This window comes from Cherax quadricarinatus, unplaced genomic scaffold, assembly GCF_038502225.1.
Source record: "Cherax quadricarinatus isolate ZL_2023a unplaced genomic scaffold, ASM3850222v1 Contig386, whole genome shotgun sequence".
Classification (NCBI taxonomy): Eukaryota; Metazoa; Arthropoda; class Malacostraca; order Decapoda; family Parastacidae; genus Cherax; species Cherax quadricarinatus.
Genome location: NW_027195412.1, coordinates 126584 through 150269, shown reverse-complemented (window position 1 = coordinate 150269; position 23686 = coordinate 126584). Strand labels below are relative to the sequence as shown.

The following is a 23686-nucleotide window of genomic DNA, read 5'->3' as shown; positions in this document are numbered from 1 at the left end:
GTTCACCTAGCAGCAAATAGGTACTTGTGTGTTAGTCGACTGGTGTGGGCCGCATCCTGGGGGACAAGATTAAGGTAACCCCAATGGAAATAAGTTAGACAGTCCTCGATGACGCACTGACTTTCTTGGGTTATCCTGGGTGGCTAACCCTCCAGGGTTAAAAATCCGAACGAAATCTAATCTTATCTTATCCGTCCACTTTGGTCTTGGATCGTCTTCCGGACACTGGAAGGTCGGGTTCGGTACGACCTACGTTGTCAGTGGCCCTATAAACAACAACAACAACAACAAGTTTATCCACCAGGTGAGTTTATTAGTTTTTTCTTGTGTTTTATGTGAGATGATGATCCAAGATGATTGATGATGTGATAAATATTGATGTTAAGATTGATGTTAGTTATTGATGACGTCATAGACCTAAGTTTTGTTGTTTTATTGATGATAAACATTGATGTTCCCTCAACTTGTATCTTTCAACAATATATTTCTTCCAGCTGCTCTTGTCTACCACTTATATAACATTATTTGTTGGTATTTTGTGTTATTATTGACAGCCTACTAAGTCATTTAGGCCTTCATAGACCTACATCTTAGACCAATGAACGAAATTTCGTCTTGTATATTTCACTAATATATTTCTTACATTTGTTGTGTAACATTTAAATTATCTATTATAATACAATTTTGTGATATGTATCCCACCCGGGGAATTATTTAGGCCTTCATAGACCTTTTTTTTTTACAAAATATAAATTTCGCCCCCTAGATTTTATTACCTTTTCTCTCAGGTGATGTGTAGCCTTATTTTACCTGTTATATTATATTAATTTGTCTTATGTATTCCAGTGGCAAGTAATTTAGGCCTGCATAGGCCTATTTGTCTTAGCAAGAGATAAATATTTCGTGTATTAACTTGTATTTGTCACTAATATATTTCTTACAGTGTGTAGATCATTTTTTACAATATATGGTCGTATTTTGAACTTTTTTTGTCTTCCTGGGCAGTAATTTAGGCCCCTCATAGGCCTATATTGTTTTGTAGTTAAATGTACCAATTATTTACACTTGAAGGTTAATAGTGATCACTTCTAACATACAGAGGTTGAAAGACATTATAGCAGAAACAATTTAAGGTACGCCTGTGTCCTGCACAGAGACCACGGGGCATTTGATGAACTGGGATGAGGCACAACTCATTCTCACCGAACCAGACCTCAGACGCCAACAGTGTCTAGAAGACTTGACTCACGAAATCGTAATGACACGATTGCAAACGCGACGGTCTGGAGTTTTGAGACTCTCTGACTGCGGGTTCAAATCCCGCCCATGGTATGGTTTTTTTCTAGAAGACTTACTAATTGCCATCACCGACACAATAGAATGTATCATTGAAAACCATAAAATTCCTAAACATTAGCATACATGATACTCATGCAGGCAAAGCACCACCTACCAAGCAACACAGGAGTCACATGATCTCATCATCTACCCATCCTCATCCCAACATGGCATTCTTCAAGTCACCATGCCTCCCTCACACCTCACTCTCTACCTACAGTGGACCCCCGCCTTACAATATTAATCCATTCCTGAGAGCTCATCATTAGCCGAAATTATCGTTAGCTGAATTAAATTTCCCCATGAGAAATAATGGAAATCAAATTAATCCATTCCTGACATCCCAAAGTATGAAAAAAAAAAATTTTACCACATGAAATATTAATTTTAATACACACAAACTGAAGAAGACATGCACAATTATTACTCTACTAAGAATAGAATACATGACACTTACCTTTATTGAAGATCTGGTGATGATTGATGGGATGGGAGGAGGGGAGAGTGTGGAAGTTATTGTTTAGAAGGGGAATCCCCTTCCATTAGGACTTGAGGTAGCAAGTCCTTTTCTGGGGTTACTTCCCTTCTTCTTTTAATGCCACTAGGACCAGCTTGAGAGTCACTGGACCTCTGTCTCACAACAAATCTGTCCATAGAGCTTTGTACCTCCTGTTCCTTTAGGACTTTCTTAAATTGGGCCATAACATTGTCATTGTACAGGTTGCCAACACGGCTTGCAGTAGCTGTGTCAGGGTGATTTACATCCGTAAAAGTTTGCAGTTCATCCCACTTTGCACATATTTCCTTAATCTCTTTTTTCAATTCCATACTAATTCTTGCCCATTTTACCACAGGGATGGCACTAGAAGCTTTCTTGGGGTCAATGGTGACTTATTTTGCAGTTACAAGCACTAAAAACACTGGGATAATGTGAAATGTGCCGAATGTATGTGTAGTTGCGACCACACTGGCAGGCTTGTAAACACTGGCGCTGAGGCCACACGTGGGATGCGTCCCGGACGAATCACGTAAGGCAATTTTTTTATCGTGAGGCGAGGGCAAAATTTGTGCCTTCAAATGCTTCATATGGCAGATTTAACGTAACGCGATGCTTTTGTAAGGCGGGGGTCCATTGTACATATAATGTTTTTCAACCTCTATATGTTAGAAGGGATCATAATCCCAGGACTGAAACGTTTTCTAATATATATGTCAGTGTTTGCTTACTCGTCTTTCTAAGGCAAGTTATCATGTAATAAAGATTAGATTAGGTATACTTTTATTCAGTTTTGGGTAGGTTATTTTAGGCAAGATAAAGTACAGTAGGGCTCCAGCTTACGGCGTTCCACTAATACAGTGGACCCCCGCATAGCGACCTTAATCCGTGCAAGAGGGCTGGTTGTTATGCGAAATGTTCGGTATGCGAATGAATTTTCCCCATAAGAAATAATGGAAATCAAATTAATCCGTGCAAGACACCCAAAGTATGGAAAAAAAAAAATTTTACCACATGAAATGTTAATTTTAATACACACAAACTGAAAAAGGCATGCACAATTACATGACACTTACTTTTATTGAAGATCTGGTGATGATTGATGGGATGGGAGGAGGGGAGAGAGTGTGTTAGTGTTTAGAAGGGGAATCCCCTTCCATTAAGACTTGAGGTGTCGAGTCCTTTTCTGGGGTTACTTCCCTTCTTCTTTTAATGCCACTAGGACCAGCTTCAGAGTCACTGGACTTCTTTCGCACAACATATCTGTCCATAGTGGCCTGTACCTCTCGTTCCTTTATGACTTCCCTAAAGTGTTTCACAACATTGTCAGTGTACACGTTGCCAACACGGCTTGCAATAGCTGTGTGAGGGTGATTTTCATCCATGAAGGTTTGCACTTCAAGCCACTTTGCACAGATTTCCTTAATCTTTGTAGTAGGCAACTTCTTCAATTTCTCTCTCCCCTCCTCTGAACCAGTTTCCTCAGGTCTGGCCTCTTGCTGTTGAAGTTGATCTATCAGCTCATCAGTGGTTAGTTCTTCATTGTCCTCCTCCACCAACTCTTCCACATCATCCCCACTAACCTCCAACCCTAAGGACTTTCCCAGTGCCACAATGGATTCCTCAACTGGCATAATCCTCTCAGGGTTAGCCTCAAACCCTTCAAAATCCCTTTTGTCTACACATTCTGGCCACAGAGTTCAAGGTCTTCTTAGTCACTCCCTCCCAAGCCTTACCTATAAGGTTTACACAATTGAGGATATTAAAGTGATCTCTCCAAAACTCTCTTAGAGTCAGTTGAGTTTCTGAGGTCACTACAAAGCACCTTTCAAAGAGCTTTTGTGTACAGTTTTTTGAAGTTTGCAATAACCTGCTGGTCCATGGGCTGCAGGAGAGGAGTGGTATTAGGAGGCAAAAACTTCACCTTAATGAATTTCATGTCCCCATAAAGTCGCTCTGCCACGTCTGTAGGATGACCAGGGGCATTGTCTAACACCAGGAGGCACTTAAGTTCTAATTTCTTTTCAGTTAGGTAATCTTTCACATTGGGGGCAAATGCATGGTGTAACCAGTCATAGAAAAAGTCCCTAGTGACCCATGCCTTACTGTTTGCCCTCCACAGGACACACAAATTCTCCTTGAGGACATTCTTTTGCCTGAACGGTCTGGGAGTTTCAGAGTGATACACTAATAAAGGCTTCACTTTGCAATCACCACTAGCATTGGAACACATTAACAAAGTAAGCCTGTCTTTCATAGGCTTATGTCCTGGGAGTGCCTTTTCCTCCTGAGTAATGTAGGTCCTGCTTGGCATTTTCTTCCAAAACAGGCCTGTTTCATCACAATTAAACACTTGTTCAGGTTTCAGTCCTTCACTTTCTATGTACTCCTTGAATTCCTGCACATATTTTTCAGCTGCTTTGTGGTCCGAACTGGCAGCCTCACCATGCCTTATCACACTATGTATGCCACTACGCTTCTTAAATCTCTTAAACCAACCTTTGCTGGCCTTAAATTCACTCACATCATCACTAGTTGCAGGCATTTTTTTAATTAAATCCTCATGCAACTTCCTAGCCTTTTCGCTTATGATCGCTTGAGAGACGCTATCTCCTGCTAGCTGTTTTTCATTTATCCACACCAATAAGAGTCTCTCAACATCTTCCATCACTTGCGATCTCTGTTTCAAAAACACAGTTGAACCTTTGGCAAGAACAGCTTCCTTGATTGCCTTTCTGTTGCCCACAATAGTAGAGATGGTTGATTTGGGTTTCTTGTACAACCTGACCAGCTCAGAGACACACACTCCACTTTCATACTTATCAATGATCTCTTTCTTCATTTCTATTGGAATTCTCACCCTTATTGCTGTAGGGTTGGCACTAGAAGCTTTCTTAGGGTCCATGGTCACTTATTTTCCAGATAAAGCACCGAAAACACTGTAATAATACGAAATATTCTGATTGTATGCTTGGATGTTACCGCGGAGGCTGGCTGGTAAACAATGCCACCGGCGGAACATATGAGGCTGGCTCAGGCCGCACATTGGACGCGTCTCGGACGAAGGACGGTGAGCGGGTTTTTGGGCGTTATGCGAGGCCAAATTTTTGCGATCAAAGCGTCCGGTATGCGGATTGTACGGTATGCGATGCGTACGGTATGCGGGGGTCCACTGTACAGTGATTTCAAATTATGACCAAAACTCGCTATACGGAACCCCCGTCTTTTTAATATGTTGCGCCCCAGCCAGTTTGTTTACACTCTCTGTGAGCACATCTCTCTATTATCTCTGGAAACTTTCCAGAATTTCAAGTGTTTTAAAGTTATTGCATATTTTATATGTACTCTGATAATTATACCTATGTGTACCTGTACCTAAATATACTTACACACTGTGCTGGCATGCAGGTACACATTAAAATCACTAAGAGTCTCTCTACTCTTACACCATACTAATAATAATACTAATACAGTGGACTCTCTGTTTTTGTGATTAATCCGTACCAGAGAGTCTGTCGAAGGTCGAAATTCACGAAAATCGAAACCCTTTTCCACGTGAGAAATAATGTAAGTCCAATTAATCTGTTCCAGACACTCAAAAGTATTAACAAAAAATACATTTTTTTGAGATCAAATATAGATTTACATAAAGAAAAGAATGACAAATCATTATAAAGCAATAATAACATCACACCTTTTTGAAGACTCTTGTTGGTGTATGGAAGACAGAGAGGAGGGGAGAAGGAGGTGAGTTTATTGTTTGGAGACAGGACAAAATGAATGTGACTAAAATCAACTCTTCGGCTTGTTTATCTATCACAATTCATCTAATATCTATCACAATTCATCTAATATATCTGATAATTATACCTATGTATACCTGTACCTAAATATACTTGTACACTGTGCTGGCATGCAGGTACACATTAAAATCACTAAGAGTTTCTCTACTCTTGGCAGCATGCTACTAATAATAATACAGTGGACCCTCTAATTTCATGATTAATCCGTTCCAGAGAGTCTGCCGAAAGTCAAAATTCACGAAAATAGAAACCCTTTTCCCCATGAGAAATAATGTAAATCCAATTAATCTGTTCTAGATACCCAAAAGTATTAACCCTTTGGCTGTTTCGATCGTATATATAAGTCTTACGAGGTACTGTGTTTGACATATATATACTCATAAATTCTGGCTGCTTCAAATCAAGCAGGAGAAAGCTGGTAGGCCTACATGTGAGAGAATGGGTCTGTTTGGTCAGTGTGCACCATATAAAAAAAATCCTGGAGCACGCAGTGCATAATGAGAAAAAAAAAACTCCGACCGTTTTTTTTAATTAAAATGCCGACTTTGTGATCTAGTTTCGTATAGTACTTATGGTTGCATTCTCGTTTTTTTGGTCTCATTTGATAGAATGGAAAACATATTATAGATATAGAGGTGATTTTGATTGATTTTACTATAAAAAGGACCTGGAAATGGAGCTCAAAGTAGGGGAAATGTTTGATTTTTTCCGGTGTTCAAAAGTAAACAAATGATATCATTGTCCAATAAATGTCCAACTAGCCATTCTAATATGCAGTCATGAATGGGTTGATGTTATTTATACAATTATTACAGTATTGCAGTAGTCTGCATAACAGTAAATCTTCTATTTTTTGTTTGAATAAAAATTCAAAATAATGCAAGAGTAATATCAGAGGGGCCTGGAGACGTGACTTATGAACAAAGAAAATGTTGTTTTAGAGCCAGGAATGTCTGCACTGTTCATTCTGAACCTTATTTTGAAATTGTCATATTTTTAATTTTCGTGAAATTGGCCAAATTGCAAATTTCTGACCATGTTATTGGGTAGTTGAAATTGGTAAATGGGCAGTTTCTTGTACTCAATCGATAGAAAAAATGGAGTTCTAAAGAAATACCTATGAGTTTGGTCGACTGGAACAATGGAATTAGCCGAAAAGAGGGCTCAAAGTGGGCGAAATTGCTGATTTGTAAATATCGCCGAGGTCGCTAACTTCGCGAGAGCATAATTCCGTCAGTTTTCCATCAAATTTAATTTTTTTGGTGTCATTACAATTGGGAAAAAATTCTCTATCATTTCCTAAGTTTTTTTTTTTTTTTTTTGTGAAATTTTGCAACACCAGAATTTTGAGACACCTCAGGATTGGGGGTTGCGACAGTCAAGGGGTTAACAAAAAATACATTTTTTAGAGATCAAATACAGATTCACATACAGAAAAGAATGACAAATCAATATAAAGCAATAATAACATCACACCTTTTTGAAGACTTGTTGGTGTATGGAAGACAGGGAGAAGAGGAGAAGGAGGCGAGTTTATTGTTTGGAGACACGACAAAATGACTAATATCAAGTCTTCAGCTTATTTATCTATCACAATTCATCTAATATGACAATGAACAATATTAATAACATAGAAATATGATAAAGTGGAACCTCGGCTTATGAACACCCCACCATGCAAATTTTTCAGGATACAAACTGTCGTTCAGTCGATTTTTTTATTCTGGATACAAAGGAAATTTCTGGATGTGAACTTCCCCCTCAAGGAGGTTCCTTAAATAAATAAATAAATAAACTATTTATTTCTTTGCAAAGGTTACAATGTGTGTTTACATATCATAATATAATTGGAGCAAAGAAAGCCACTATTATGCCGAGGCATTTCTGGCAGACTTAACCTAATACTTATAGACTACTAAGTCTAGACAGATGAAAAAGTGTACTAGCAGTGGTTACCAATGTTTTACTGATGGTGGCATCAACTGCTGGCAGCCTTTTGAAGTTTCTCCTTACTGTTATTATAATTATTATTATTTTTGTTATTATTATTATTTTTATATTGTATTGTTATTATTATTATTATTATTATTATTATTATTATTATTATTATTATTATTACTATTATATTGTATTATTATTATTATTATTATTATTATTATTATTATTATTATTATTATTATTATTATGTACGTGGTAAGGGGCTCTTGATCTAGGGAATTGGATCTGTGTTTCAGTTCCCTAAATTAATAATAATAATAATAATAATAATAATAATAATAATAGTAATAATAATAATAATAAAAATAATAATAATATTATTACTATTATTATTATAATACGCATGTATTATTAATAATTATAATACGTATATACTAAGAATAATAATAATAACTATAACAGTAATAATAATATATAATGTAATAATTATAATACAATATAATAGTAATAATAATAACAATATGTTGTCATTTTTAGACATTAGTCGTATTTTTTTTTTTCATATTTTTGTGCTAGATGCTTCAAGATGCAAATTGGATGGCTGTAGGTACTTCTAGACCACGGTTGTCTCAGTGTGAACCAAGGGTGAAGAAGAAGAGGAGGTGTGTCACTCTGAGTGATCGCAGCAGACCCTTGGGATGCGTAATTTTGTCTTATATTGTACAAATTTCTTACACAGTGCCTCACCCAAAGAGACAGTATTCGCGTACCATCAGCAAGAAGCTCAAGGAGCGATTAGAAACTATGCAAAAAGCTAGAGAAACGAAGAAGGCAGCAGCATAGAGTGAGGCAGCTGGCCACCACCACCTCCACCACTGTGGCCACAGTGATCATGTCTTCACCTATACAGTAGACCCTCGCTTAATGATATTAATCCGTTCCTGAGAGCTCATCCTTAGCCGAAATTATTGTTAGCTGAATTAATTTTCCCCATAGATTAATTTTCTGACCATAAAGCTCTGTACCTCGCATTCCTTTTTAAGATTTTCCTAAAATGGGCCACAACATTGCAATAGCTTGCAGTAGCTGTGTCAGGGTGATTTTCATCCATAAAGGTTTGCAGTTCAATCCACTTTGCACACATTTCCTTAGTCTTTGAAGTAGGCAACTTCTTCAATTTCTCTCTCCCCTCCTCTGAAGCAGTTTCTTCAGGAATGGCCTCTTGCTGTTGCAGATGCTCTTGTAGCTCATCAGTGGTTAGTTCTTCATTGTCATCCTCCACCAACTCTTCCACATCCTCCTCACTAACCTCCAACCCCAAGGACTTTCCTAATGCCACAATGGATTCCACAACTGGCATAGGCTTCTCAGGGTTAGCCCCAAACCCTTCAAAATCCCTCTCTTCTACACATTCTGGCCACAATTTTTTCCAAGCAGAGTTCAAGGTCCTCTTAGTCACTCCCTCCCAAGCCTTACCTATAAGGTTTACACAACTGAGGATACTAAAGTGATCTTTCCAAAACTCTCTTAGGGTCAGTCGAGTATCTGAGGTCACTTCAAAGCACTTTTGAAACATAGCTTTTGTGTAGAGTTTTTTGAAGTTTGAAATGACCTGCTGGTCCATGGGCTGGAGGAGAGGAGTGGTATTAGGAGGCAAAAATTTGACCTTGATGAAGCTCATGTCCCCCGAAATTTCCTCTGCCAAGTCTGAAGGATGACCAGGAGCATTGTCTAATACCAGGAGGCACTTAAGGTCCAGTTTATTTTCCAGGAGGTAATTTTTCACAATTGGGGCAGACACATGGTGAAACCAGTCATAGAAAAAGTCCCTAGTGACCCATGCCTTACTGTTTGCCCTTCACAGCACACAAATTAGCCTTGAGGACATTGTTTTTCCTGAACACTCTGGGAGTTTCAGAGTGATACACCAATAAAGGCTTCACTTTGCAATCACCCCTAGCATTGCCACATTACAAAAGAGTAAGCCTGTCTTTCATAGGCTTATGTCCTGGGAGTGCTTTTTCCTCCTGAGTAATGTAGGTCCTGTTTGGCATTTTCTTCTAAAACAGGCCTGTTTCATCACAATTAAACACTTGTTCAGGTTTCAGTTCTTCACTGTCTATGTACTCCTTGAATTCTTGCACAGATTTTTTCAGCTGCTTTTTGGCCCAAACCGGCAGCCTCACCATGCCTTATCACACTATGTATGCCACTACGATTCTTAAATCTCTCAAACCAAGCTTTGGTAGCCTTAAATTCACTTGCATCACCACTAGTTGCAGGCATTTTTGTAATTAAATCGTCAAGCAACTTCCTAGCCTTTTCACATATGATCGCTTGAGAGATTCTATCTCCTGATATCTGTTTTTTGTTTATCCACACCAATAACAGCCTCTCAACATCTTTTGCCACTTACGATCTCTGTTTCAAAAACAAACTTGCAACTTTTGCAAGAACAGCTTCCTTGATTGCCGTTTTATTGGCCAAGATAGTAGCGATGTTTGATTGGGGTTTGGTATACAACCTGGCCAGCTCCGAGACACGCACACCACTTTCGTACTTTGCAATTATCAACTTAATTTCCATACTAATTCTCACCCTTTTTACAACAGGGTTGGCACTAGAAGCTTTCTTGGGGCCAATGGTGACTTGTTTTGCAGTTACAAGCACTAAAAACACTAGGATAAGGTGAAATGTACCGAATGTATGCGTAGATGCGATCGCAGTAGCTGGCTTGTAAACACTGGCACCCATGGGGCAGCTGAGGCGTGCTCAGGCCACATGTGGGATGCGTCACTGATGAGTCACGTTAGGCGAGTTTTTTGTCGTTAGGCGGGGCAAAATTTTGATGCTCAAACGCTTCGTTAAGCGGTTTTAACATTATGCAATGCATTCGTTAAGCGAGGGTCCACTGTATATACATACATCTGTCTTGACCACCCTTGTGGTTACATATGTGACAACCTCACCACTATTCATAGATAAACACAAGCTAGGTGTGGGGGTTATGGACTGGGAAGATACTAGAGTGGGAGAGTAAACGGCGGATGCTTTCTGCCACTGCCGGCATTGCCATCACTTACCATATTGTGGCCTATTTTATTCATTCTAGAGTATATATATCGTGTTTCTCTGTTATTAATATTGTTTATTATGTCATATTAGATGAACTGTGATAGATAACTAAGCCGTAGAGTTGATATTAGCATTATTTTGTCATGCTTCCTGAGAGGCTGGAACGGATTAATTGCATTTCAATTAATTTAAAAGAGGAAAGTTTACTCAACATATGAACAAATCAGGATACGAACAAGGTCACAGAACGGATTAAATTCGTAAGCTGAGGTTCCACTGTATATACTCTAGAATGAATAAAATATGTATTTACATATGTGAAGAGTGGCTGTTGTGTTGTTGTTGTTGTTGGGTTTATAATGGCCACTGACAGCAAAAGCCATACATATTAGTGGTGGCGGAGGCGGCAGCAGAGGTGGCGGTGTTGTCAGTGGCACTATATACCTCCAACAACATTGGATGAGTTAGTTTTGTGTTGTCCTTTTTCTGTCGCTTAATCACTTAACTTACTTGTTACACTGTTAATGCTACACTTTATTACTGGCTGGCACAATAGCCTCTATCGACTCCTGCTGCTTTAGTATCATACATATCGTAGAGTCACTGAATCACTGAAGAAGTCACATTGTCCCCTCTCTCTTCTTCCTCCACTTTGGTACTTTGCTACGATTTCTTGAATTCTATCATATTTCTCACCTTCTTTACCAAAGGGCTGGCACTAGGAGCTTTTTTTGGGCCCATGGTGGCTTATTTAGCAGTTGCAAGCACAAAAAACACTGGATTATTACGTATGAACTTGTGGGGTGATGGCCACTCTCTGAGAAACAGTGCTGGACTGACCGTGAATGGTGTGTAGGAGGCTTTGTGTGCGCAGGGCCACTGGGACATGTTTTGTACCACTGCCGGATTTTGAGGAATATCACAAAATAGAGGCTTTATTTTGATGATAAAAGTTGCCGATAATCGAAATTAATGAAAATAGAGACTCATGAAAATTGAGGGTCCACTGTAATCTCTTGGGTGAATTAAATGTCATATATTATGTTAACCCTTTCACTGTCGAGGCCCCTGATCCTAAGCACTCTAGCAGTGTCGATGAATTTAAAAAAAAAAATTCCCATTAAGTGATAGAGAATCATTTCCTGATGGTAATGACACCAAAAGTATGAAATTTGATGGAAAACATATGGAATTACACTCTCACAAAGTTAGCAGTTTCGGCGATGTATAAGCATCGGTGATTTCGCCAACTTGAACATCAGCAAAAATCGAACATTTCTGCTATTTTTTAGTTCAATTTCAAGGTACTTTTCATCATGAAACCAATCAAAATCGTCTCTGTTTCTGTAATATATCTTTCATTCTATCAACTGAGACCAAGAAAACGAGAATAAAACTGTAAATACCATACAAAAATACACCTCATATTCGGCAGTTTAATCCAAAAGCATGGTAGGAATTTTTTTTTCTTATTATGCACTGCGTACTGCAGCATTTTTTTCATTCTTTGCACACTGACAACGCAGACCCATTCTCTCACATGTAGGTCTACCAGCTTTCTCCTGCTAGATTTAAAGCCACTAGAATTTTGGGGTTTACCTGGAGTTTACCTGGAAAGGGTTTCACAGGTCAACACCCCTGCAGCTCAGTCTGAGACCAAGCCTCATGGTGGATCAGGGTCTGATCAACCTGGCTGTTACTGCTGGCCACGCACAAACTGATGTACGAACCACAGCCCCGCTAATCAGATACTGACTGTAGGTGCCTGTCTAGTGCCTTCTTGAAGAGAGCCAGGGGTCTCTTGGTAATTCCCCTTATGTATGCTGGGAGGCAGTTGAACAGTTTTGGGCCCAGGACACTTATTGTGTTGTCTCTTTGTGTACTCGTGGTGCACCCACTTTTCATTGGGGGTATGTTGCATCTCCTGCAGAGTTTTTGCTTTCATAGGGAGTGATTTTTGTGTGCAAGTTTGGTACTAATCCCTCTAGGATTTTCCATGTATATATTATTATGTATCTCTCTTGCCTGTGCTTCAGGGAATAGAGATTGAGGGCCTTGAACCATTCCCAGTAATTTAGGTACCTTATGTGTGCTGTGAAAGTGCTTTGTACACTCTCCAAGTCAGTAATTTCCCCTGCCCTGAAGAGGACAGTTAGGGCACAGCAGTATTCCAGCCTAGAGAGAATGAGCGATTTGAAGAGAATCATCGTGGGCTTGGCTTCTCTAGTTTTGAAAGTTCTCATTATCCATCCTATCATTTTCCTAGTAGATGTGGTATGTTTAGAATTTGTCGTGTACCCTGATACAGTTTTAATTTCCTCAAGTATTACAGAACTGCTTAATGCCTCAAATGATGTAGTGGAAGTTTTAGCAGTAAAGGTCGAGAACCAAAACCTAGTCATTGTGGTAGTCTACAAGCCTCCGGATGCAACATCCCAGCAATTCCAGGAACAGCTGTTAAAAATTGACCACTGTTTGGAAAATCTTCCAGCTCCTGCACCCAACATCTTGCTCCTGGGGGATTTCAACTTAAGGCACCTAAAATGGATGAATATAGCAAATAATATTGTTACAGTAATAACACCATGAGGCAGCACTGATGAAAACTCACACTCACACGAGCTTTTAAATCTCTGCACAAAATTCAATTTAAACCAGCAAATAATAGAGCCTACTAGACTGGAGAATACACTAGACCTCATCTTCACTAACAATGATGATCTGATAAGAAATGTCACCATATCAAAAACAATATACTCAGATCACAACATAATTGAGGTTCAGACATGTATGCATGGAGCCCCAGACCGACATAATGAGATTAGTCACGAGGGAGCATTCACCAAATTCAACTTCAATAACAAAAACATAAAGTGGGACCAAGTAAACCAAGTTCTAACCGATATAAGCTGGGAAGATATACTAAGCAACACAGACCCCAACTTATACCTAGAACAGATTAACTTGGTGGCACTCGATGTATGCACAAGGCTTATTCCTCTAAGAAAAAGGAGGAGTAGATGTAAAATAGAAAGAGACAGGCGCTCCCTTTACAGGCGACGGAAAAGAATAACAGAGCGGCTAAAAGAGGTCAATATATCTGAAATGCTTACGGAGACACTGGTCAGAGAAATAGCAAGCATCGAACTTAAGCTAAAGGAATCTTATAGGAGTCAGGAATTGCGGGAAGAACTAAAAGCCATAAATGAAATCGAAAGAAACCCAAAGTATTTCTTCTCCTATGCCAAATCAAAGTCGAGAACAACGTCCAGTATTGGGCCCCTACTTAAACAAGATGGGTCCTACACAGATGACAGCAAGGAAATGAGTGAGCTACTCAAGTCCCAGTATGACTCAGTTTTTAGCAAGCCGCTAACCAGACTGAGAGTCGAAGATCAAAATTAATTTTTTATGAGAGAGCCACAGAATTTGGTTAACACAAGCCTATCCGATGTTATCCTGACGCCAAATGACTTCAAACAGGCGATAAATGACATGCCCATGCACTCTGCCCCAGGGCCAGACTCATGGAACTCCGTGTTCATCAAGAACTGCAAGAAGCCCCTATCACGAGCCTTTTCCATCCTGTGGAGAGGCAGCATGGACATGGGGGTTGTCCCGCAGTTACTAAAACCAACAGACATAGTCCCACTCCACAAAGGGGGCAGTAAAGCAACAGCAGAGAACTACAGACCGATAGCACTAACATCCCATATCATAAAAATCTTTGAAAGGGTCCTAAGAAGCAAGATCACCACCCATCTAGAAACCCATCAGTTACACAACCCAGGGCAACATGGGTTTAGACCAGGTCACTCCTGTCTGTCTCAACTATTGGATCACTACAACAAGGTCCTAGATGCACTAGAAGACAAAAAGAATGCAGATGTAATATATACAGACTTTCCAAAAGCCTTCGACAAGTGTGACCATGGCGTAATAGCGCACAAAATGCATGCTAAAGGAATAACAGGAAAAGTCGGTCGATGGATCTATAATTTCCTCACTAACAGAACACAGAGAGTAGGCGTAAACAGAGTAAAGTCCGAGGCAGCTACAGTGAAAAACTCTGTTCCACAAGGCACAGTACTCGCTCCCATCTCGTTCCTCATCCTCATATCCGACATAGACAAGGATGTCAGCCACAGCACCGTGTCTTCCTTTGCAGATGAGACCCGAATCTGCATGACAGTGTCTTCCATTGCAGACACTGCAAGGCTCCAGGCGGACATGAACCAAATCTTTCAGTGGGCTGCAGAAAACAATATGAATTTCAAAGATGAGAAATTTCAATTACTCAAATATGGTAAACACGAAGAAATTAAATCTTCATCAGAGTACAAAACAAATTCTGGCCACAAAATAGAGCGAAACACCAACGTCAAAGACCTGGGAGTGATCATGTCGGAGGATGTCACCTTCAAGGACCATAACATTGTATCAATCGCATCTGCTAGAAAAATGACAGGATGGACAATGAGAACCTTCAAAACTAGGGAGGCCAAACCCATGATGACACTCTTCAGGTCACTTGTTCTATCTAGGCTGGAATATTGCTGCACACTAACAGCACCTTTCAAGGCAGGTGAAATTGCTGACCTAGAAAATGTACAGAGAACCTTCACGGCACGCATAATGGAGATAAAACACCTCAATTACTGGGAGCGCTTGAGGTTCCTAAACCTGTATTCCCTGGAATGCAGGCGAGAGAGATACATAATTATATACACCTGGAAAATCCTAGAGGGACTAGTACCGAACTTGCACACGAAAATCACTCACTACGAAAGCAAAAGACTTGGCAGACGATGCAACATCCCCCCAATGAAAAACAGGGGTGTCACTAGCACGTTAAGAGACCATATGATAAGTGTCAGGGGCCTGAGACTGTTCAACTGCCTCCCAGCATACATAAGGGGGATTACCAACAGACCCCTGGCAGTCTTCAAGCTGGCACTGGACAAGCACCTAAAGTCGGTTCCTGACCAGCCGGGCTGTGGCTCGTACGTTGGTTTGCGTGCAGCCAGCAGTAACAGCCTGGTTGATCAGGCTCTGATCCACCAGGAGGCCTGGTCACAGACCGGGCCGCGGGGGCGTTGATCCCCGGAACTCTTTCCAGGTAAACTCCAGGTAAACATCACCAGCAGTAGCTCGTAAGACGTATTTATACGGCACCGACAGCGAAATGGTTAATATAGATATTTCCATTAATCCATATATGATATGTTTTTCAAAATTACATAATAAACATGCTACATAACATATAAACATGATAAATGCACCCCACAGTAGAGTAAATTAACGTAAATATGAGAAGCTGGAGCTAGGCGACTTATAGGTGTGATGGCAAGTATAAAGTTTTTTCTAGTCCAACATCAGAGAAAATATGTACACTATAATATTGCTGGGGGTAACTGTAGAAAATTATTTCTTTCATATGCCTTCACTCAGAGCGTCATTTCTCATATAAATAGTGCTACATGTGAATGGGAGTGTTCCTCTTTATTTATTATACTGTATCAACGTGGAGACAATGTGTACATAATGTAGAGTGTTGGTATTATGGTACAATACCAACGTGTATGAACCAAAACCAGATGTGTGTGTCTGGTTTACATACGCCGCCTCTCTGTCCTCTTATTCTCTTTCTCCTTTATTCGTTTTATCTCGTTTAGTTGCCTCTCACCCTACATTAACCCTTTCAGGGTTTCAGATGTACTAGTACGGCTTACGCACCAGGGTTTTTGACGTACTAGTACGCCTAAATTCTAGCGCTCCTCAAATCTAGTGAAAGAAAGCTGGTAGGCCTACTTATGAAAGAATGGGTCTATGTGGTCAGTGTGCGCAGTATAAGAAAATCGTGCAGCACACAGTGCGTAATGAGAATAAAAAAAAATTTGACCGTGTTTTTGGATTAAAATCAGCGACTTTGCACTGTTTTTTCGTATGGTATTTATTGTTGTATTCTAGTTTCCTGGTCTTATTTTATAGAATGGAAGACATGTTACAGAAATTGAGATGATTTTGACTGGTTTTGCAAGGAAAAGTACCTTGAAATTGAGCTCAAAGTAGCAGAAATGTTCGATTTTTACCAAAGTTCAAAAGTAAACAAATCATGCTAAGCGTCCAATACACGTCAACTGGTGAGTCTAATATTCTTTCACAAGTGCGCCGATATTATTCATACCATTTCTACACTAAGGCAGTAGTCTGCATAACAGAAAATCTTCTATTTTTTGTGAGAATAAAAAATTCAAAGTGGAATGCAAAAGAATGTAAGAGGGGCGTGGGGACGTGACTAATTAACAGAGGAAATGTTATTTTAGTGCCAGGAATGTCTTTCTTGTTTATTCTGGACCCTATTTGGAAATTGGCATCTTTTGAAATTTATGTGAAATTGGCAAAATTGCTAAATTCTGACCACTGTATTGGATAGTTGAAATCGGTAAATGGGTGGTTCTTGTACTCATTCGATAGAAAAAATGGAGTTCTAGCGAAATAGTTATGATTTTTGTCGACTAGTACACTGGAATTGGCCGAAAATAGGGCTCAAAGTGGGCAAAATCGCCGATGCGTAAACATCGTTGAGACCGCTAACTTTGCAAGAACATAATTCCATAAGTTTTCCATCAAATTTCATACTTTTGGTGTCATTATGATCAGGTAAAGATTCTCTATCTTTTCATAAGAAAAAATAATTTTTTTTTTTGAAATTTGGGTGACCCTGAGAACAAGTCTGGGAGAGGGCCTGGGCACCCTGAAAGGGTTAAGACTACAAATAATTTAGCCCTTTGACTATCGAGGTCGTATATATGCGTCTTATGAGGTACCGTGTTTGACGTATATATACTCATAAAGTCTAGTGGCTTCAAATCAAGCAGGAGAAAGCTGGTAGGCCCACATGTGAGAGAATGGGTCTGTGTGGTCAGTGTGCACCATATAAAAAAATCCTGGAGCATGCAGTGCATAATGAGGAAAAAAAAACTCCGACCGTTTTTTTTAATTAAAATGCCGAATTTGTGGTCTGTTTTCGTATGGTATTTATGGTTGTATTCTCGTTTTCTTGGTCTCATTTGATAGAATGGAAGACATATTATAGAAATTGAGGTGATTTTGATTGATTTTACTATAAAAAGAACCTGGAAATGGAGCTCAAAGTAGGGGAAATGTTTGATTTTTGCCGATGTTGAAAAGTAAACAAATGATGCCATTGTCCAATAAATGTCCAACTAGCCATTCTAATATGCAGTCATGAATGGGTTGATGTTATTTATACAATTATTACAGTATTGCAGTAGTCTGCATAACAGTAAATCTTCTATTTTTTGTTTGCATAAAAATTCAAAATAGAAAGCAAGAGTAATATCAGAGGGGCTTGGAGACGTAACTGATGAACAAATAAAATGTTATTTTAGAGCCAGGAATGTCTGCATTGTTCATTCTGGACATAATTTTGAAATTGTCATATTTTTTAATTTTCGTGAAATTGGCCAAATTGCAAATTTCTGACCATGTTATTGGTAGTTGAAATCGGTAAGTGGGCAGTTTCTTGTACTCAGTCGATAGAAAAAAATGGAGTTCTAAAGAAATAGCTATGAGTTTGGTCGACTGGAACAATGGAATTAGCCGAAAAGAGGGCTCAAAGTGTGCGAAATCACCGATTTGTAAATATCCCCGAGGTCTCTAACTTTGCGAGAGCGTAATTCCTTCAGTTTTCCATCAAATTTCGTGTTTTTGGTGTCATTACAATTGGGAAAAGATTCTCTATCATTTCATAAGAAAAAATAATATTTTTTTTTGTTTGAAATTTTGCGACACCAGGAGACACTTCAGGATTGGGGGTTGCGACAGTCAAGGGGTTAAGATAATTAATGAATGTATTGTACAGAGGAACTTTGGCTTACGAATTTAATCTGTTCTGTGACCTCGTTCGTATCCTGATTTGTTCGTATGCTTAGGCAATGTTCTTCATTTAAATTAAATGAAATGTTATTAATACATTCCAGTGGAATTCCTGCTCTCAGGAGGTACAACAAAATTTACTTCGGTATGATGCTAAAGCCAACTTTACAGCTTATTTATCCATTATAGTTAATCTAAAATGACATAATAAACAATGTAAATAACGTAGAAACCTGATATACATTCTAGAATGAATAAAATGTCATTGTATTTGTGGCTAGTGATGACGGCGGCAGAGGAGAGTGGTTGCGAGTATTCTTCCTCCCTCTATAAAAACGTCTTCCAATGCTTTCCCTTAAGAGGTGTTAGTATAAGAGAAAATGGAGTCTGTGAGGTTAACTGCATTAGATCACTATTTTCATTTCATTCATTTCGGTTCGTCCTTTTTCTATTGCTTAATCGCTTAACTTAATTGCTACACTCTTAATGCTACACTTAATTGCTACACTCTTAAAGCTACACTTAATTGCTACACTCTTAATGCTACACTTTATCACTGAACTTAACTCCTACAATTTTTATTTTTATCTCACTTCACTATTCACTGATTTTTGGCTTTTTCTCCATGCTTTTTACACTTTGATCTGCAGGGCATTTCAATAAAAAACTGTCCAAGGAGGTTTGATTCTTCCTTTGTTTCAGAATGTTTCGTAAATGAGTTATAAGAACATAAGAACATAAGAAAGGAGGAACACTGCAGCAGGCCTGTTGGCCCATACTAGGCAGGTCCTTTACAATTCATCCCACTAACAAAACATTTGCCCAACCCAATTTTCAATGCCACCCAAGAAACAAGCTCCGATGTGCAAGTCCCACTCAAATCCAACCCCTCCCACTCATGTGCTTATCCAATCTAAATTTGAAACTACCCAAAGTCCTAGCCTCAATAACCCAACTAGGTAGACTGTTCCACTCATCAACTACCCTATTTCCAAACCAATACTTTCCTATGTCCTTTCTAAATCTAAACTTATCTAATTTAAATCCATTACTGCGGGTTCTCTCTTGGAGAGACATCCTCAAGACCTTGTTAATATCCCCTTTATTAATACCTATCTTCCACTTATACACTTCGATCAGGTCTCCCCTCATTCTTCGTCTAACAAGTGAGTGTAACTTAAGAGTCTTCAATCTTTCTTCATAAGGAAGATTTCTAATGCTATGTATTAATTTAGTCATCCTACGCTGAATGTTTTCTAACGAATTTATGTCCATTCTGTAATATGGAGACCAGAATTGAGCTGCATAATCTAGGTGAGGCCTTACTAATGATGTATAAAGCTGCAGTATGACCTCTGGACTTCTGTTGCTTACACTTCTTGATATAAATCCCAGTAATCTATTTGCCTTACGTAATAAGGCAAATAGATTACTGGGATTTATATCAAGAAGTGTAAGCAACAGAAGTCCAGAGGTCATACTGCAGCTTTATACATTATTAGTAAGGCCTCACCTAGATTATGCAGCTCAATTCTGGTCTCCATATTACAGAATGGACATAAATTCGTTAGAAAACATTCAGCGTAGAATGACTAAATTAATACTAAATTAATACTTAGCTCCAATGCACGACCGCTTGATGCTTTCTCTGGGTGTTTCTTTTCAATAAAGTCTGAAAATCTCTCCCAGATTCCCAACATTTCCTTTATCTCACTTGTAGAGATAAACTCTTCCACATCATGCACCTCCGCGGTATGAATGCCCTGCAAAACCTCCTGATGATGCTGCATATGTAGTTCATCTATCTCCTCTGTCATCAGCTCCTTGGAATGCTCCTTGATGAGATCGTTCACATCTTCATCCACCTCCATGCCCATGACCTTTCCAAGGGACACAATCTCCTCCACCACTGCTGCTTCGGGTATGAATCCTTCCAAGTCCTTTTTGGACACAACCTCAGGCCACAGCTTCTTCCACGCAGAGGTCAAGGTCCTCATTGTAACACCCTACCAGGCCACATTTATAATTTTGAGGCATATCATGATGTTATAGTGGTCCTTCCAGAGCTCTTGAAGGGTCAAGATTGTGCTCTCTGTCACATCAAAGCAGCGGTGGAACAGGTGCTTGGCTAATAGCTTCTTGAAATTAGAAATCACCTGCTGGTCCGTGGGCTGCAGGATACGGGTGGTGTTGGGTGGAAAGTAGAGAACCTTTATAAGCTTGAGCTCTTCGATCACGTCATCTTTGAGGTTTGGTGGGTGAGCAGGTGCATTTTTCAGGAAGAGAAGGGCTTGCAGGGGTAGGTTATTCACCTGGAGATACTTCTTCTAACCCTTTCAGGGTTTCGGCCGTACTAGTACAGCTTACGTTCCAGGGTCCTTGGCGTACTAATACTCATAAATTCTAGCGCCTTCAAATCTAGTGAGATAAAGCTGGTAGGCCTACATATGAAAGAATGGGTTTATGTGGTCAGTGTGTGCAGTATAGAAAAAATCCTGCAGCACACAGTGCGTAATGAGAAAAAAAAAACTTTGACCATGTTTTTGGATTAAAACAGGGACTTTGCACTGTATTTTCATATGGTATTTATTGTTGTATTCTAGTTTTCCTGGTCTCATTTGATAGAATGGAAGACATGTTACAGAAATTGAGATGATTTTGACTGGTTTTGCAATGAAAAGTACCTTAAAATTGAGCTCAAAATAGCAGAAATGTTCGGTTTTTACCAAAGTTCAAAAGTAAACAAATCATGCTAAGCGTCCAATACACGTCAACTGGTGAGTCCAATATTCTTTCACAAGTGCACCAATATTATTTATACCAGTTCTACACTAATGCAGTAGTCTGCATAACAGTAAATCTTCTATTTTTTGTGAGAAAAATTCAAAATGGAAAGCAAAAGAATGTAAGAGGGGCGTTGGGACGTGACTAATGAACAGAGGAAACATTATTTTAGTGCCAGGAATGTCTTTCGTGTTTATTCTGGGCCCTATTTGGAAATTGGCATCTTTTGAATTTTGTGTGAAATTGGCAAAATTGCTAAATTCTGACCACTGTATTGTATAGTTAAAATCGGTAAATGGGTGGTTTCTTGTACTCATTCAATAGAAAAAATGGAGTTCTAGCGAAATAGGTATGATTTTTGTCGACTAGTACAGTGGAATTGGCCGAAAATAGGGCTCAAAGTGGGCAAAATTGCCCATGCGTAAACATCGTTGAGACCGCTAACTTCGTGAGAGCATAATTCCATAAGTTTTCCATCAAATTTCATACTTTTGGTGTCATTATGATCGGGAAAAGATTCTCTGTCGTTTCATAAGAAAAAATAATTTTTTTTTTTTTTTAAATTTGGGGGACCCTGAGAAAAAGTCTCTGAGAGGGCCTGTCGACCCTGAAAGGGTTAATGACAGGACCAAAGGTCAGGTTTATCCACTCCACAGCAAACTGCCTAGTGACCTATGACTTCGGGTTTGCCCTTCACACAACCTCAAGTTTTTCTTTTAGAATTTTATGCAACTTAAAGGTTCTGAGGTTTTCTGAATGATATACCAGCAGCAGCTTGATCTTAAAATCGCTACTCGCATTGGCACAGTGCGAAGGTTAACCTATCCTTCATGGGTTTGTGGCCTGGCATCTTCTTCTCTGCAGTTATGTAAGTCCTCCTTGGCATCTTCTTCCAGAAGAGCCCTGTCTCATCACAGTTGAAGACTTGCTGAGGGATGTATCCTTCAGCTGCTATCACTTCTGCAAAAGTTTTGATAAAATCCTCAGCTGCCTTCACATCAGAGCTTGCTCCCTCACTATGCCTGATAACAGAGTGAATGCCGGACCCTCTTTGAAACTTTTTGAACCAGCTCTGATTGTCTTTAAGCGACTTTTTCAGTGCCTTATCTGTTGATGTGCTTGGGGTCTTCTGCATCAAATCAGCATAAATGCCTCGTGCCTTATCACAGATGATACCCTCATTCACGGTATCTCCTGCAAGCTTCCTCTCCATCAACCACATCAACAGCAGATTTGCCATCTTTTCATTGACAGAGGTCTGCTAATTAGAAATTACTGTAACACCCTTTGCTGGTCCTATAGCCTTCATGAACTCCTTCTGTTTTAGTATTGTACATATTGTAGAAGGGCTATGCTGGTAATAACTCACCAAGTCCTTAACCCTCGCACCTAGTTTTTGTGTTTATCTATAATTTCCTGCTTTAATTCAATGGTAATCATTCTTTTTTTCTTCTCAGGACTGTCCTTTGCACATGCTTTCTTAGGACCCATGGTTGGAAAAAAGAAATTTGGCAAAATAACTTCACGAAATGTAAGGAAAACACAAGAATACCTTCCACCGAGATGTAAGCTCCATAAGCACACGTGCACTGGTGAGCATTGTTTTGGTACTCACTTTGCCGTCTTGTGGCGGCATTCACAAGTTCATTTATAATGTTGTTATTATTATTATTATAGTATTAAGTATTATTATATTATATGTAATATTATTATTATTATTAATTTAGGGAACTGGATCACAGATCCAATTCCCTAGATCAAGAGCCCCTCACCAAGGAGCCTCCCTTGAGGGGGATGTTCGCATCCTGAAATTTCGTTTGTATCCAGAAGCAAAACATCGACTGAATAACTGTTTGTATCCAGAAAAATTTGCATGGTGAGGCTGAGGTTCCACTGTATATGTATTTTATCACTCTGGGGCACTTTAAATGTTGTAATATATTATGTGTGGGTGGGGTGAGGTGGGCTGACCTGGCTGGCTACCATACCTCCCACTCCTGACTTCCTACAAATATGACTCTCCTCTCACCCTACATTAAGACTACAAATATTTTAAGGTAAGTAATGGGTGTACTGCTTGTGTATTTTACTTTTTATTGTTTTTAATGCCTAGTTCTATTGCTAACTTAACCCTTTCAGGGTTTCCGACGTACTAGTACGGCTTACGCACCAGGGTTTTTGACGTACTAGTACGCCTAAATTCTAGCGCCCTCAGATCTAGTGAGAGAAAGCTGGTAGGCCTACATATGAAAGAATGGGTCTATGTGGTCAGTGTGCGCAGTATAAAAAAAATCTTGCAGCACACAGTGCGTAATGAGAAAAAAAAACTTTGACAGTGTTTTTGGTTTAA

The 23686-nt window shown here is 39.3% G+C and overlaps 1 protein-coding gene across 2 annotated transcripts in view; it reads left to right on the top strand.

Annotated features, from left to right (window-relative positions):
- The first annotated feature begins 259 nt into the window (after positions 1–259).
- The window catches only part of LOC128700939 (zinc finger protein 84-like), a 50708-nt gene continuing 27281 nt past the window's right edge, over positions 260–23686 (top strand). The window contains exons 1-2 of one of the 2 annotated variants that reach the window (XM_053794427.2): positions 260–304; positions 22794–22928. The gene's annotated coding sequence lies outside the window, so the exon portion shown is untranslated. The remainder of the gene's footprint in view (positions 305–22793; positions 22929–23686) is intronic. The other variant, XM_053794428.2, reaches the window with a different exon arrangement.